Genomic DNA, 13,599 nt, shown 5'->3' on the forward strand with positions numbered 1-13,599 from the left:
GTTGTACTGTTCCCCGGCTTTTTTGAAGATTGGAGTGACATATGCTGTTCACCAGGTCTTCTGGAACAATGCCTGTGGAAAGGGATGACTGGAACAGTGTAGTCAAGCCAGGTGTCAGTTTGGCAGTGAGTTCTTTCAGCACCCTAGGGCGTATTCCGTCTGGACCGCAGGCCTTGTAAGGGTTGAGGTTCTTCAACATGGCTAGCACTCCACTTCAGTTACCGTTATGTTGTCCGGCATAACTGGAAGATCCTGACTGGACGTTCCTGTTTTCTGTTGGAACTCTTCTGCAGTGTACTGGTCGCCGCTGCCAAATACAGACTGAAATTGTTGGTTGAGGACTTCTGCCTGTTCTTTTGGGACGGATGTCAAATGTCCGTTCTTCCTGAGGGGAGCAACACCTACATTAGCCGACTGACTTCTTCAGTCGTTCTTCACTGAGTTCAAATTCAACATCTTTCATCTCAGAGTGGTATTATGTTTCGAATAGTGATTATGAAAAACAACAACAACAACAAAATCTGTAAAAAGATGCATGCAATATTGTAATTCAAAGTGAAATAGTATAACATTTAAGGTCTTGAACACAGGAAGAGAGTGTTGCGCATCTATGATCAAGGGAAATAACTCAATTTACAACAAATCCTCCGCATTCGGACATTTCTGTCCCTTTAAATGTGAAATTCATCGATAATGCTCTGATGGGGAAAAGCAAACGAAAGAATTTTGCAGTACCGTATCTTACAGACCCTAGCATTGTGTAAAAAATTACATAGAATGTAGAAAAATAATGAGGCAAAATAAACCAAGAAGTGAATACATGAAAATAACGGTGAAAGACACATAGATGGCAAATGATTGGACAACATTCACCGGCACACGTACACACACACTCGCACGCACACAAACACACACACACGCGCGCGCGCGAAAACAGAGTGTATACATTAGTGCAGCTACACTCAGACAATTATACAAGTCCCCCGACACCCCCACCCTACCCTAAACGCTTACACTGACTCCCGGCCGCACACATACATTCACCAGCTCCCACAATGCACACACACACACACACACACACACACACACACACACACCAGCTCCCCGCGTGATATAAACACGTGTACGTACTGGGCACGCACAAATATACTGGATCAGTTTTCCACTGAGTAAACGGGGCCGGAAATCTTCGAGCCAACGGACATATCGTCAAGCATATTGTTCAGTCTACTGTTTTTGAGAAGACCCCGCTCCATTTTGAAGAAATATACTAACAATAATTTTATACATTCGACTGGTTGTGGAGTGATGGCCTAGAGGCAAAGTGTCCGCCATGGAAGCGAGAGAATCTGGGTGCACTGGCTCGAAACCCGGCACAGTCGCCAGTATTTTCTCTCCCTCCACTAGACCTTGAGTGGTGGTCTGGGTCAGTGCTAGTCATTCGGATGAGATGATAAACCGAGGTCCCGTGTTCTGCTAGCATGCACTTTGCGCGCATAAAAGAACGCACGGCAACAAAAGGGTTGTCCCTGGCAAAATTTTGAATTGAGTAAAATGCACTTCGATGGGGGGAAAAACTGCACAAAAAAGTGCAGTGCTGGGAAATTGTATGTCGGTGTTCAGCGCTACTGAGCTCCAGTTGTGTGTGCATAAGATCCAGCTGTGGGCCCAGGAGAACGGTTTGATATTTTCCACCGTTAACTCACTTAGTACGGCCAGTCCTCTCTTCTCCTCTACACAAACCCCTCGGATGTCCAGTGGGTGTCTCAATGACCCAACCTTTAGCTTCCGTCGTCAGAATTGTGGTATTCTTTGTCAACATTCACCTCTTCAGTATAAGAGCCTTCCGCTTGCAATATTTTGATGATGGTAATTGGGGTGAAACGCTGTTAACGTCGTCTCTTTCGCCGTTCGTATGGAGAGAGTTAAACCCAGTGCAGTTATTTTCATATCTTAAGACTGGATCAGTTTTCGGACCCGGAGATTCGAGTCGGAAAAGACATTGCTGGGGTCATCACTGAGGCCAAGTTCCCGGGAGTCACCTTCGATAAGAAGCTGAACTTCCTCAGCCACACATGGAACTTAAAAATGTCACGCCAAAAAGCACTTAACATCTCAACTCAACATCACGTAGTTTCAGTTTCAGTTTCAGTAGCTCAAGGAGGCGTCACTGCGTTCGGACAAATCCATATACACTACACCACATCTGCCGAGCAGATGCCTGACCAACGCGCTTTGTCAGGCCTTGAGAGAGAGAGAGAGAGAGAGAGAGAGAGAGAGAGAGAGAGAGAGAGAGAGAGAGAGAGAACAACAACAAAAGAATACTAAATAATAATTTTTTTCACCATTTTCAACATCACGTAGTACCCAACACGACTGGGGGCCGGACTGAAAGTCTCTTCTGTACAGAGCTTTTTAATTTTTAATTTTTTTTAATGTCAGTTGATTTTATTGTTAATTAATTCGATTCCTTAGTTTGTTTCCATGCACCAAATTTCCTTGCACATTTTCAATTTCAATTTCTCGTCACTACAGATAATTGTGTACAGTTGAGCACGTTCTTATACACGTATCCTTTCACACATAGCTGCATTGCGCAAACGTCTTTGTTTTTGTTATATTTTTCTCGTCGAAAATCACTTCTGTGAACAGATGTTAGATGGATGACCAACACAAAGCTTCAAAAGACGAACTCGGCACGTGGTTTAATTTTATGCCCGCTTTCTCATTGCTGCTTGGGTGACTGGCATTGACACACGAGAGAGAGAGAGAGAGAGAGAGAGAGAGAGAGAGAGAGAGAGCCCTTCTGAACAGCAATTCTGCACTCACGTACACACCACTGATATATCTTTAGATCAATGCGTTCGCATGCACATATTTCAATGCGCAAAGATGACTGAATGAATAATGCCACAACTATTTTCTGTGAAGAACAGAATCAAGCAAAGTATTGGACCCTACGAAGACCTTCTGTCCATAGTGAAAAAACGCAAACTTAGGTGGTATGGACACATCTCCCGATCATCTGGTCTTGCCAAAACGTTCCTGCAAGGCACCGTACAAGGAGGCAGAAGGAGAGGACGGCAGAAGAAGAGATGGGAAGACAACATCCGGGGGTGGACAGGCTTGACGCTCGGTGACGCCCTGAGGAAATCAGAAAACCGTGAAGAGTGGAGAGGGGTGGTGGCCAGGTCAGCAGCGGTGCCCCAACGGTCTGAACCCAGACTACGGGAGAGGTGAAGGTGAAGGTGAAGGTGTGCAAGTGTGTGTGCGCGCGCTGTTTTGTTTGACTTCATCAAGTTTTTGCGCCTCATACATATTATTAGTAGTGGTAGTAGTTTAATTATTGTTATTTTTTTAAATTTAATTTAATTTAATTTTTATCTATTATTTATTCACCCCCCCCCCTTTAAAAAAAATGTATATATCTATTATTTATTCACTTTTTTTTCTCAAGGCCTGACTAAGCGCGTTGGGTTACGCTGCTGGTCAGGCATCTGCTTGGCAGATGTGGTGTAGCGTATATGGATTTGTCCGAACGCAGTGACGCCTCCTTGAGCTACTGAAACTGTTTTGTGTGTGTGTGTGTGTGTGTGTGTGTGTGTGTGTGTGTGTGTGTGTGTGATTGAATCATTTTCCATTGCAGACTCCCACCCCCCACTTCTCCATAAAGAATCAAAAGAAGACCAGTAAAAACAATAATCTGCGATACAGAGCACAATACATTGCGTGTGACAACTCCATTCAGAACAGCAATTGTTTGATGCGCAGTCAACTGAAGCCACCAGAAGTGTTGTGTCCTCTCAGGCTATCGACGTTGGCACTCGCGTGGTCGGTCTCGATTCCACTGTGATCCACCCCACAACATGCGACAGGCTTAAGCCTCTCTCACTCACGGGTATGCAGACATATTGTCTTTGTCGGTTTTCGCGTGACGTATGGCTGTGTGTTAATCGTTGTGTCGAGCAACACACACACACACACACACACACACACATATATATATATATATATATATATATATATATATATGTATCTATGTATATATTTGATATATATTCTGCATAATCGTATCTATAGATATTAAGATATGTGGATCTGGTTGCAGGCTTTCAAAAACACTCACCACCCTGGACTCACAACGATCAGAGTGTGTCCGGGTCTGGATTTGGTTGTGTAAAAATGTGAGTGAGGTCCGACTCGAATCATTTGAAGTTTTGGCCAGTCTGAGCGAGCTGGGAATCGTTTCAGTTGATGACCTGCTCAATCTTATTAGATTATGCTGGTGTTATGATTCGATCTGATTAATGACTTCATCATTCAGACAGTATGGCTGTCAGTGTTTGTGTCTATCGATATTCCATTTATTCATGAGACATGCAAATAATTCGATACCCTTTATACCTATACCGCGTCTTGTGTTGCTTCAGCGAAATTTTCCTTGTCGCAACCGATGCTCCTAAAAACCGTAGCTTAAGTCTGCTACATGCTTTATTTTCCCCACTGTTTGTGGGCCAACGGTCCGCAGTAACTCCAACCAAATGATACTTTTTGTGCAGTAGTACACTGAGTGCTCTTTGGTGAATGAAATGCACTGACGCTGCTTTCGAATTGTTTTCAAACTGGTAATTTTTGTGTGCGAATAGTTTGAGCAAAGGTTTTGTTCTTGCTGTACACCTTCTGAAGCTTTGAAAGTGCCCAGGGGTATGTGTTTATTGACCAGTGTGACATGATCCATGACCGTGCTCCTGACTGGTAAGTTCTCACAAACTATGCAACCATTATCAAGCCCTAAAAATCGTTTCACATTAATCATGCATTCTGTCAGGCTTATCCTTGTCAGATTACAAAACACATTGTCCGATGCAAAGAATCACATTCATAACAAACCACAGATATCGAGCTTAGATAAACAATTAATGCATGACATGATTTCGACACTGATGTTCTAGAAAAATAAAGGGATTTCAGCTGGAAATTACACACGATCATCAGAAAAAAGCAAGTCTTTGATTTAAGAAAGAAAAAAAAGAGGTGGGTACTTTCACGAATTGTGTTAGAGTTTTGAAAAGCAAGAAAATATATATCTAACTGGACCGAAGGTCCGTGACAGATCGGCAACTCCTGTTAGGCTGTGTGTGTGTGTGTGTGTGTGTGTGTGTGTGTGTGTTTGTCACGCAGGTTTGAGGCCTCCGCGGTTCTTGGGGGTTTTGATCAATTCTTTTTCGTTGTTCTCCATGCCTTGGAGTTCTGTTCTGCTGTTGTTCATTCTGTATTACCCACGACCTTTTTGCTTTTACCACACACACACACACACACACACACACACACACACAGAGTACATTCATTACCATATGGGACACCAATAAAGCGTTTAAAGAAACATGGAAGATAGATTGATTTATTCATTCGGAAATGTATGAACTGATTGATATTCATTTACTTATTTATTTATGTATTCATTTATTTATCTAGCTATTTTTTATTCATTCATTCAATCATTTATTTATTTGTTTATTCATTTATCTATTTATTTATTTACTTACTTACTCATTTTTCACCATCTATATCATTTTACGTGTTTCTACACAGCACCTGCAAAAGACTATTCACGGAGTCACCCAGGTCATGGGCAACAACACAGAAGGAACAACAGCAGACTCGAACTCCAACGCCACAGCAGGGACGACTGCGAAAAAGAAACGATCGAAACATTCCAGAACCACGGCCGTGACCTCAAACCGGACACACGACCCACAGCAGACTCTTGTTCTTTCCCGACCGAAGATGGTGGACATAGGAATTCTGCACGACTCTGACCAACGTGAAGCCGACAGCGATCAGGATACAAGCACCGAGCAAGGCAGAAACACCGTACTGTTCGCCCATGAGAAAACTGTCCAGGGGGAAAACACAGGTGAGGCCTCATCGAAAGGGGCGAATCAAAGGGCCACGAAGGAGGGTGCACACTTTGTTGGACCTTCTCCCAGTGGGGCGAAAAAGAGAATCAGAAAAAGCAGACTTTGGCATGATCTGTATATCTAACACACGGTTGACTCTGTGTGTGTGTGTGTGTGTGTGTGTGCGTGTGCGTGTGCGTGATGGATACAAATATGACTGGACACACACACATGATGATTGACATAATTATACATAATAGTATTCAATGAAGGGTGTACCGCTTAATCATTTTTTCTCACATATCTTAAAATGTTATATTTTCTTATTAGAATGTTTTCCTTTTGTATAATGATTGATACATACACAGTAATTAAAGAAAGTTGTACCAGATATTTACTAACTATTTTATTTTCATTTTATTTTCTTATCTGTTGATGAGCGCTACAATGAGCCAAATGGGAATTTCTATCCCATTCGTATTGTTTGAAGCATACAATAAGATATTCCTGTTTTGAACTAATTTATTTGTTCTGGTGTCATTGAAAATTCTTGATTTCCATCAGCGCGTGGAGTTGTGAACAGGTGTTAACCCCCTGTTACAAGGAGGATGCTGTGCTCTAGTGGCATAAAGACGTTTGAAAACAAGAGAATGCTGGCCATTAAGGAGAAGCGTGAGCGAAGGAAGCAGGGCTCAACTTCTGGAGACGTTTCCCTTGCAACACCTGTGGGAAGTGCTGCGCATCCAGAATCGGCCTCTTCTCCCATATGAGGACACACACCGACAGATAAGCCTGCCTGCCTACTCATCCGTCGGTCTGACGGGAGACTCCATCATCATCACAAGTAATTCACTGTTCTCTTGGTGGTTCAAATATGTGACACCCACAATTTTAGCTTATGATGTTTAGACAGAAAACGGGAGTACGTAGTTCAGAAGCTCCTGAAAAGTTCCAGAAAGTGCTAGAAATGTATTACATTGAGTGACGCTTAGAAAACGGAAATACGTAATAGTTCAAAAGCTCATGGAATGTTCCAAAAAGTTCCAGAAACGCGTTACAATGAGTGACGCCTGGAAAACGGATGTACGTGGTAGTTAGCTGTTAGATACACATGTATTGTTAAAATGTATGTACGCAGTGTGTGTGTGTGTGTGTGTGTGTGTGTGTGTGTGTAGTCATATTTTGGTGTGTGTATGTAACATAGATGTAATGTTTTATGTTAACAAAGCGTTTTTGTAAAGCACCTAAAGCAGATTTCTGGATAGTGTGCTATATAAGTATCCATTATTATTATTATTAGTTCCAGAAGCTTCTGGATAGGTCCAGGATAACACTTTCTGTTTTCAGTTTAGACTTTTGCCTTCGGCTGTTCCACCCATTTTGACTGGTTGTGCAACGTCATGGTTATCCATAATATTTGGTTTCCAATACTACACAAAGGATAGGTTTTAGTGTATTTTATTTTGAAACAACAACAATAACAGTCAAACTGACCATATACCTTTAATAGATAGTGGCAATACATCGTATTATTATTATTATCACCATTGTTGTTCTGGTTGTTGTTATTCATAGAAAAGAGTCAGGTGTGTGTGTGTGTGTGTGTGTGTGTGTGTGTGTGTGTGATCTTTTTGTAATTTTAAAAATAGAAATGAGTCAATGTGTGTGTGTGTGTGTGTGTGTGTGTGTGTGTGTGTGTGTGTGTGTGTTTTCAAAACAAAACAAGAAGCTGCTGTGGCTTTTGCTCACGCGTACTTCGCGACACATCATAATTTGTCGACGCTTGCAACTGATACGTAGTTTACGTGAGTGTTGTTTATCTGACTTGTCAAGATGATAGGTATACATAACCTGCACACACACATGTGATTAACACAGTCTAGTCACGACTTTAAGCTTTAACTCACTCAGTACGGCCAGTCCTCTCTTCTCCTCTCCACAGACCCCTCGGATGTCCAGTGGGTGTCTGAATGACCTAACCTTTAGCTTCCGTCGTCAGAATTGTGGTATTCTTTGTCAACATTCACGTCTTCAGTATAAGAGCCTTCCGCTTGCAATATTTTGATAATGGTAATTGGGGTGAAACGCTGTTAACGTCGTCTCTTTCGCCGTTCGTATGGAGAGAGTTAAACATAGTCCACGCGAGTGTTTCTGATACAGTCATTTTCTTATGAGCTATTTTCGGGTTTGTTAGTTATATTCTGTCTGTCTTAGTAGTTTGCAATCGCACATACTCCGCAAAGGGTGAGAGAGAATAAACGTTGGAGCAATGAAATAGTTGACGTGAAAAGCAAGGCAATAATCAGAAAAACAGCCACCAAGGAAAGCTTTTTACCGCTCCCTGTTTTCTTAAAGGGCTCGGGTCCTCACCTTGATTGTTGTCCTCTGATTAGTGTCCCATTTCTGCTGTCCCTTCGTGCATCATGATGCGATAATCAGACAGTTCATGTCCCTTCGTGCATCATGATATAACAATCAGTTCATGTCCCTTCGTGCATCACGATATAACAGACAGTTCATGTCCCTTCGTGCATCATGATATAACAATCAGTTCATGTCCCTTCGTGCATCACGATATAACAATCAGTTCATGTCCCTTCGTGCATCACGATATAACAGACAGTTCATGTCCCTTCGTGCATCACGATATAACAGTCAGTTCATGTCCCTTCGTGCATCACGATATAACAGTCAGTTCATGTCCCTTCGTGCATCATGATATAACAATCAGTTCATGTCCCTTCGTGCATCATGATATAACAGTCAGTTCATGTCCCTTCGTGCATCATGATATAACAGTCAGTTCATGTCCCTTCGTGCATCACGATATAACAGTCAGTTCATGTCCCTTCGTGCATCACGATATAACAATCAGTTCATGTCCCTTCGTGCATCATGATATAACAGTAAGTTCATGTCCCTTCGTGCATCACGATATAACAGTCAGTTCATGTCCCTTCGTGCATCATGATATAACAGTCAGTTCATGTCCCTTCGTGCATCATGATATAACAATCAGTTCATGTCCCTTCGTGCATCATGATATAACAGTCAGTTCATGTCCCTTCGTGCATCATGATATAACAGTCAGTTCATGTCCCTTCGTGCATCACGATATAACAGTCAGTTCATGTCCCTTCGTGCATCACGATATAACAGTCAGTTCATGTCCCTTCGTGCATCACGATATAACAATCAGTTCATGTCCCTTCGTGCATCACGATATAACAATCAGTCCATGTCCCTTCGTGCATCACGATATAACAATCAGTTCATGTCCCTTCGTGCATCATGATATAACAGTCAGTCCATGTCCCTTCGTGCATCATAATATAACAATCAGTTCATGTCCCTTCGTGCATCATGATATAACAATCAGACAGTTCATGTCCCTTCGTGCATCATGATATAACAATCAGACAGTTCATGTCCCTTCGTGCATCACGATATAACAATCAGACAGTTCATGTCCCTTCGTGCATCACGATATAACAATCAGTTCATGTCCCTTCGTGCATCACGATATAACAGTCAGTTCATGTCCCTTCGTGCATCATGATATAACAGTCAGTTCATGTCCCTTCGTGCATCACGATATAACAATCAGACAGTTCATGTCCCTTCGTGCATCATGATATAACAATCAGTTCATGTCCCTTCGTGCATCATGATATAACAATCAGTTCATGTCCCTTCGTGCATCACGATATAACAATCAGTTCATGTCACTTCGTGCATCACGATATAACAATCAGACAGTTCAAGTCCCTTCGTGCATCATGATGCAAAACCAGACAGTTCATTTCCCTCGGTACATCACGATACAATAACCAGACAGTTCATTTCCCTCGGTACATCACGATACAATAACCAGACAGTTCATTTCCCTCGGTACATCACGATACAATAACCAGACAGTTCTTATCCCTCGGTACATCACGATACAATAACCAGACAGTTCATTTCCCTCGGTACATTACGATACAATAATCAGACAGTTCATATCCCTCGGTACATCACGATACAATAATCAGACAGTTCTTATCCCTCGGTACATCACGATACAATAACCAGACAGTTCATATCCCTCGGCACATCACGATACAATAATCAGACAGTTCTTATCCCTCGGTACATCACGATACAATAATCAGACAGTTCATATCCCTCGGTACATCACGATACAATAATCAGACAGTTCATATCCCTCGGTACATCACGATACAATAATAAGACTTCTTATTCCTCGGTGCATTAATAAGACAGGTCTTATTCCTCGGTACATCACGATACAATAATCAGACAGTTCATATCCCTCGGTACATCACGATACAATAATCAGACAGTTCTTATCCCTCGGTACATCACGATACAATAATCAGACAGTTGATGTCCCTTCGTGCATCACGATACAATAATCAGACAGTTGATGTCGCTTCGTGCATCACGAAACAATAAATGTCGCTTCGTGCATCACGAAACAATAATCAGACAGTTGATGTCGCTTCGTGCATCACGAAACAATAATCAGACAGTTAATTTCCCTCATTGCATCAAGATATGATAATCAGACAGTTCCTATCTGTTAACGTTCAGAAAGCATGTGGCTTTCCCCGGACAGATAACACCCCAAAGGCACCGACAATCTATCTCCGCAAAGCCCGACACAGGAGTTAACCCCACTGTAGATGGATATACGCTGGACACACCCACAAAGTGGCTCCTCATACTTCAGCTTCGATACCGAAGGCACGTTCAAATATCGTGAACCACTGCCAAGGAAATATGGGGATTTTACATTCGATCCAAGACAAGGATTTCCTTTCTCCATTCGACGTTGAGATAATGGTCCATTTTATTTCAATTTCCTCTCAAGGCCTGACTAAGCACGTCGGAATATGCTGCTGGTCAGGCATCTGCAGATATGGTGTAGCGTGTATGGATTTGTCCAAACACAGTGACGTAACTCAACTCAACTCAGCTGAACTGGTATTGCCTCTCAGAGTTTGGACGAGTTGACGAAAGGAGGTCGCGTGTGCATGCATTGATTAGAACATGTCGACATATCCTGACGCCATTAGTACATTTTTTTCTTCAACCCTTGTGCAGTTGAAAAACTGCAATATATTTTAACGCATGCAAACATTATTTCGGTACTTTGAACATCATCACAAGCATCCCTTTGCAAATGATTGTCAAAACTGCTTACGGTACTTTGAACAGCAACATCCGTTCGCAAATGATTGTGAAAAATGCTTTCATTACTTTGAACACCAACATCCATCTGCAAGTAACTGTGAAAAGTGCTTTCCTTACTTTGAACACCAACATCCATTTGCAAATGATTGTGAAAAGCATGCACAGTACTTTGAACACCAACATCCATTTGCAAATGACTGTGAAAATTATGTACAATATTTTGAACACCAACATCCATTTGCAAATGATTGTGAAAATTATGTACAGTACTTTGAACACTAACACCCATCTGCAAATGACTGTGAAAATATGTACAGTACTTTGAACACCAACATCCATTTGCAAATGACTGTGAAAAGTATGTACAGTACTTTGAACACCAACATCCATCTGCAAATGACTGAAAATTATGTACAATATTTTGAACACCAACATCCATTTGCAAATGCATAGAATGCCCTCTTTGTCTTGTTTCTTGTACTTTCGCAGATGGATATATTTTCATTTTTATTTTCGGTGTGTGTGTGTGTGTGTGTGTGTGTGTGTGTGTGTGTGTGTGTGTGTGTGTGTGTGTGTGTGTGCTCGCGTATTTGTGTGTTTGTTTCTTTGCATGCAACGCGCGCGCTTGTGTGAGTGAGTGAGTGAGTGAGCGAGTGAGTGAGTGTGTGTGTGTGTGTGTGTGTGTGTGTGTGTGTGTGTGTGTGTGTGTGTGTGTGTGTGTACGCGCTCGCGCGATTGTGTTTGTTTGCATGCATGCGCGTGTGCGGGTGTATTTTTTCACGCATACATGTACTTGTATGTTTTTCGTTTCAGCCACAATGAATTATTACAGTTCAAACCTAACTTTTGTGTTCCGATTTCAGTTCCAGTTTCTCAAAGAGGCGTCACTACGTTCGGACAAATCCATATACGCCACACCACGTCTGCTAGGCAGATGCCTGACAGCAGCATAACACAACACGCTATTCAGACCTTGAGTGCATGCTAATATATATTTGTGTGCATGTCAGAGTGAGTTTCGTAAACAAACTTTTGCCAGAGAACAACACTTTAATTGCCATGGGTTCTTTTTCAGTGCGTCATGTGAGTGCTGCACACGGGGGGGCCTTAGTTTATCGCCTCATGCTTAGTTTGATTCTCCAGTCAAACTTGGGAGAAAGGGCGAAAGCGGGATTCGAACCCAGACCCTTACGGACACTGTATTGTCATTCACTTAAGTTACAGTCTACAGAACAACTAGTCTATATTTGATTCACAATACATTTAAAACCCCCACATAAGATCATATTGTTAAGAAATAAAACAGAAAGAAGCGGAATATGACAGAGAGAGAAAGAGAGAGAGAGAGAGAGAGAGAGAGAGAGAGAGAGAGACAGAGAGAGAGAGAGAGAGAGAGAGAGAGAGAGAGAGAGAGAGAGAGAGAGAAGGGGCTTGGGGGTGGAAGAGAGGAGGGACTGAATTTTGTTATGAATAATGAAGGAGCTGACATCAAAATGAAAATGCTTTGTTTGAACGAGGGTTCCTTTTGAACAGATCAAACGCTTGAATAAATGAATCATTCCAAACAATTCCTGGAAAAAAAAAAAAAAAAAAAAAAAAAAAAAAAGAAAAGAAAAAAGTGTCCATACAGAGAAGTGAAATTATAACAGTTATAGTGCATTCCTCAGAACATGATTGGTGTCTTTTTCTTGGACAGAAGAAATAATTTGGTCAATTTCCGTTATTTTGATGGATAGAAATTATACAAATGAGTTTCATTTATTATCAGTTTGCAGCAGATTTAAAACCCTGGTCGTTCTCGGCCGGGTCATGTGAGAACGGTGTGATGAGCTTGCCAACATTCATGCTGCCATTATTTATAGTTCTGTTGGGCTTTGTTTGAACAGACACCAGGGCAGATGAGGCAGAAATCACATTTCGTTGTCTTCAACTAAAAATTTTTTTCTTCTTAATTTTTGAAATAGTTTTCTTCAAACTGTTGATTGCTCAGTTTGTGCTAAAATCTTACATGTTCAAATCAAATCAAATCAAATCATATTGCTTATAGCCCAGCCGACCGCACTGGAGTCATTTCAGGTCTGAACACCGGTCACTTTTTACAACTAGTTGAAGGGAACCCAAAATAGTGTTTTAAAAAAAGGTCATTTGAAACATCGTAAAAATAGACCAATTCTTTCACATCTCGCTGGGTGCAGTCTACGTAAACTTTAAATCAAGTTAAGAATATTGAAAATAACTTTAACTCACTCGCGACGGCCATTCTCCTACTTGTCATCCCCACTGATACGCCATCTGATGTCCAGTGGATATCTGAATGGTCCAGCCAATATCTTTTGTCTTTTGAAATGCAGTACTCTTTGTCTTTATCCACCTCTTTAATGTGAGAACCTTCCGCTCGCAGCATATTAATGCAGTCAGCAGCGGTGAAACGGTGTCATCGTCGCCACTTTTGTCGTTCGTAGGGAGAGAGTTAAAAGACCAGTTCTCCCACGTCTGTTTC

General features: G+C 41.7%; 1 protein-coding gene and 1 long non-coding RNA gene across 2 annotated transcripts in view; both read left to right on the forward strand.

The window, feature by feature from the left end:
- Positions 1–13,599, forward strand: part of LOC143296227 (tubulin-specific chaperone C-like) — a 282,909-nt gene that overhangs the window by 56,117 nt on the left and 213,193 nt on the right. The gene's annotated exons all lie outside the window — the stretch shown is intronic.
- On the forward strand, positions 4,603–6,691 carry LOC143296485 (uncharacterized). The gene is made up of 2 exons (XR_013057147.1): positions 4,603–4,755; positions 5,593–6,691. It is a non-coding gene; the product is annotated as an uncharacterized LOC143296485 (long non-coding RNA).

This window comes from Babylonia areolata, chromosome 21, assembly GCF_041734735.1.
Source record: "Babylonia areolata isolate BAREFJ2019XMU chromosome 21, ASM4173473v1, whole genome shotgun sequence".
Taxonomy (NCBI): Eukaryota; Metazoa; Mollusca; class Gastropoda; order Neogastropoda; family Buccinidae; genus Babylonia; species Babylonia areolata.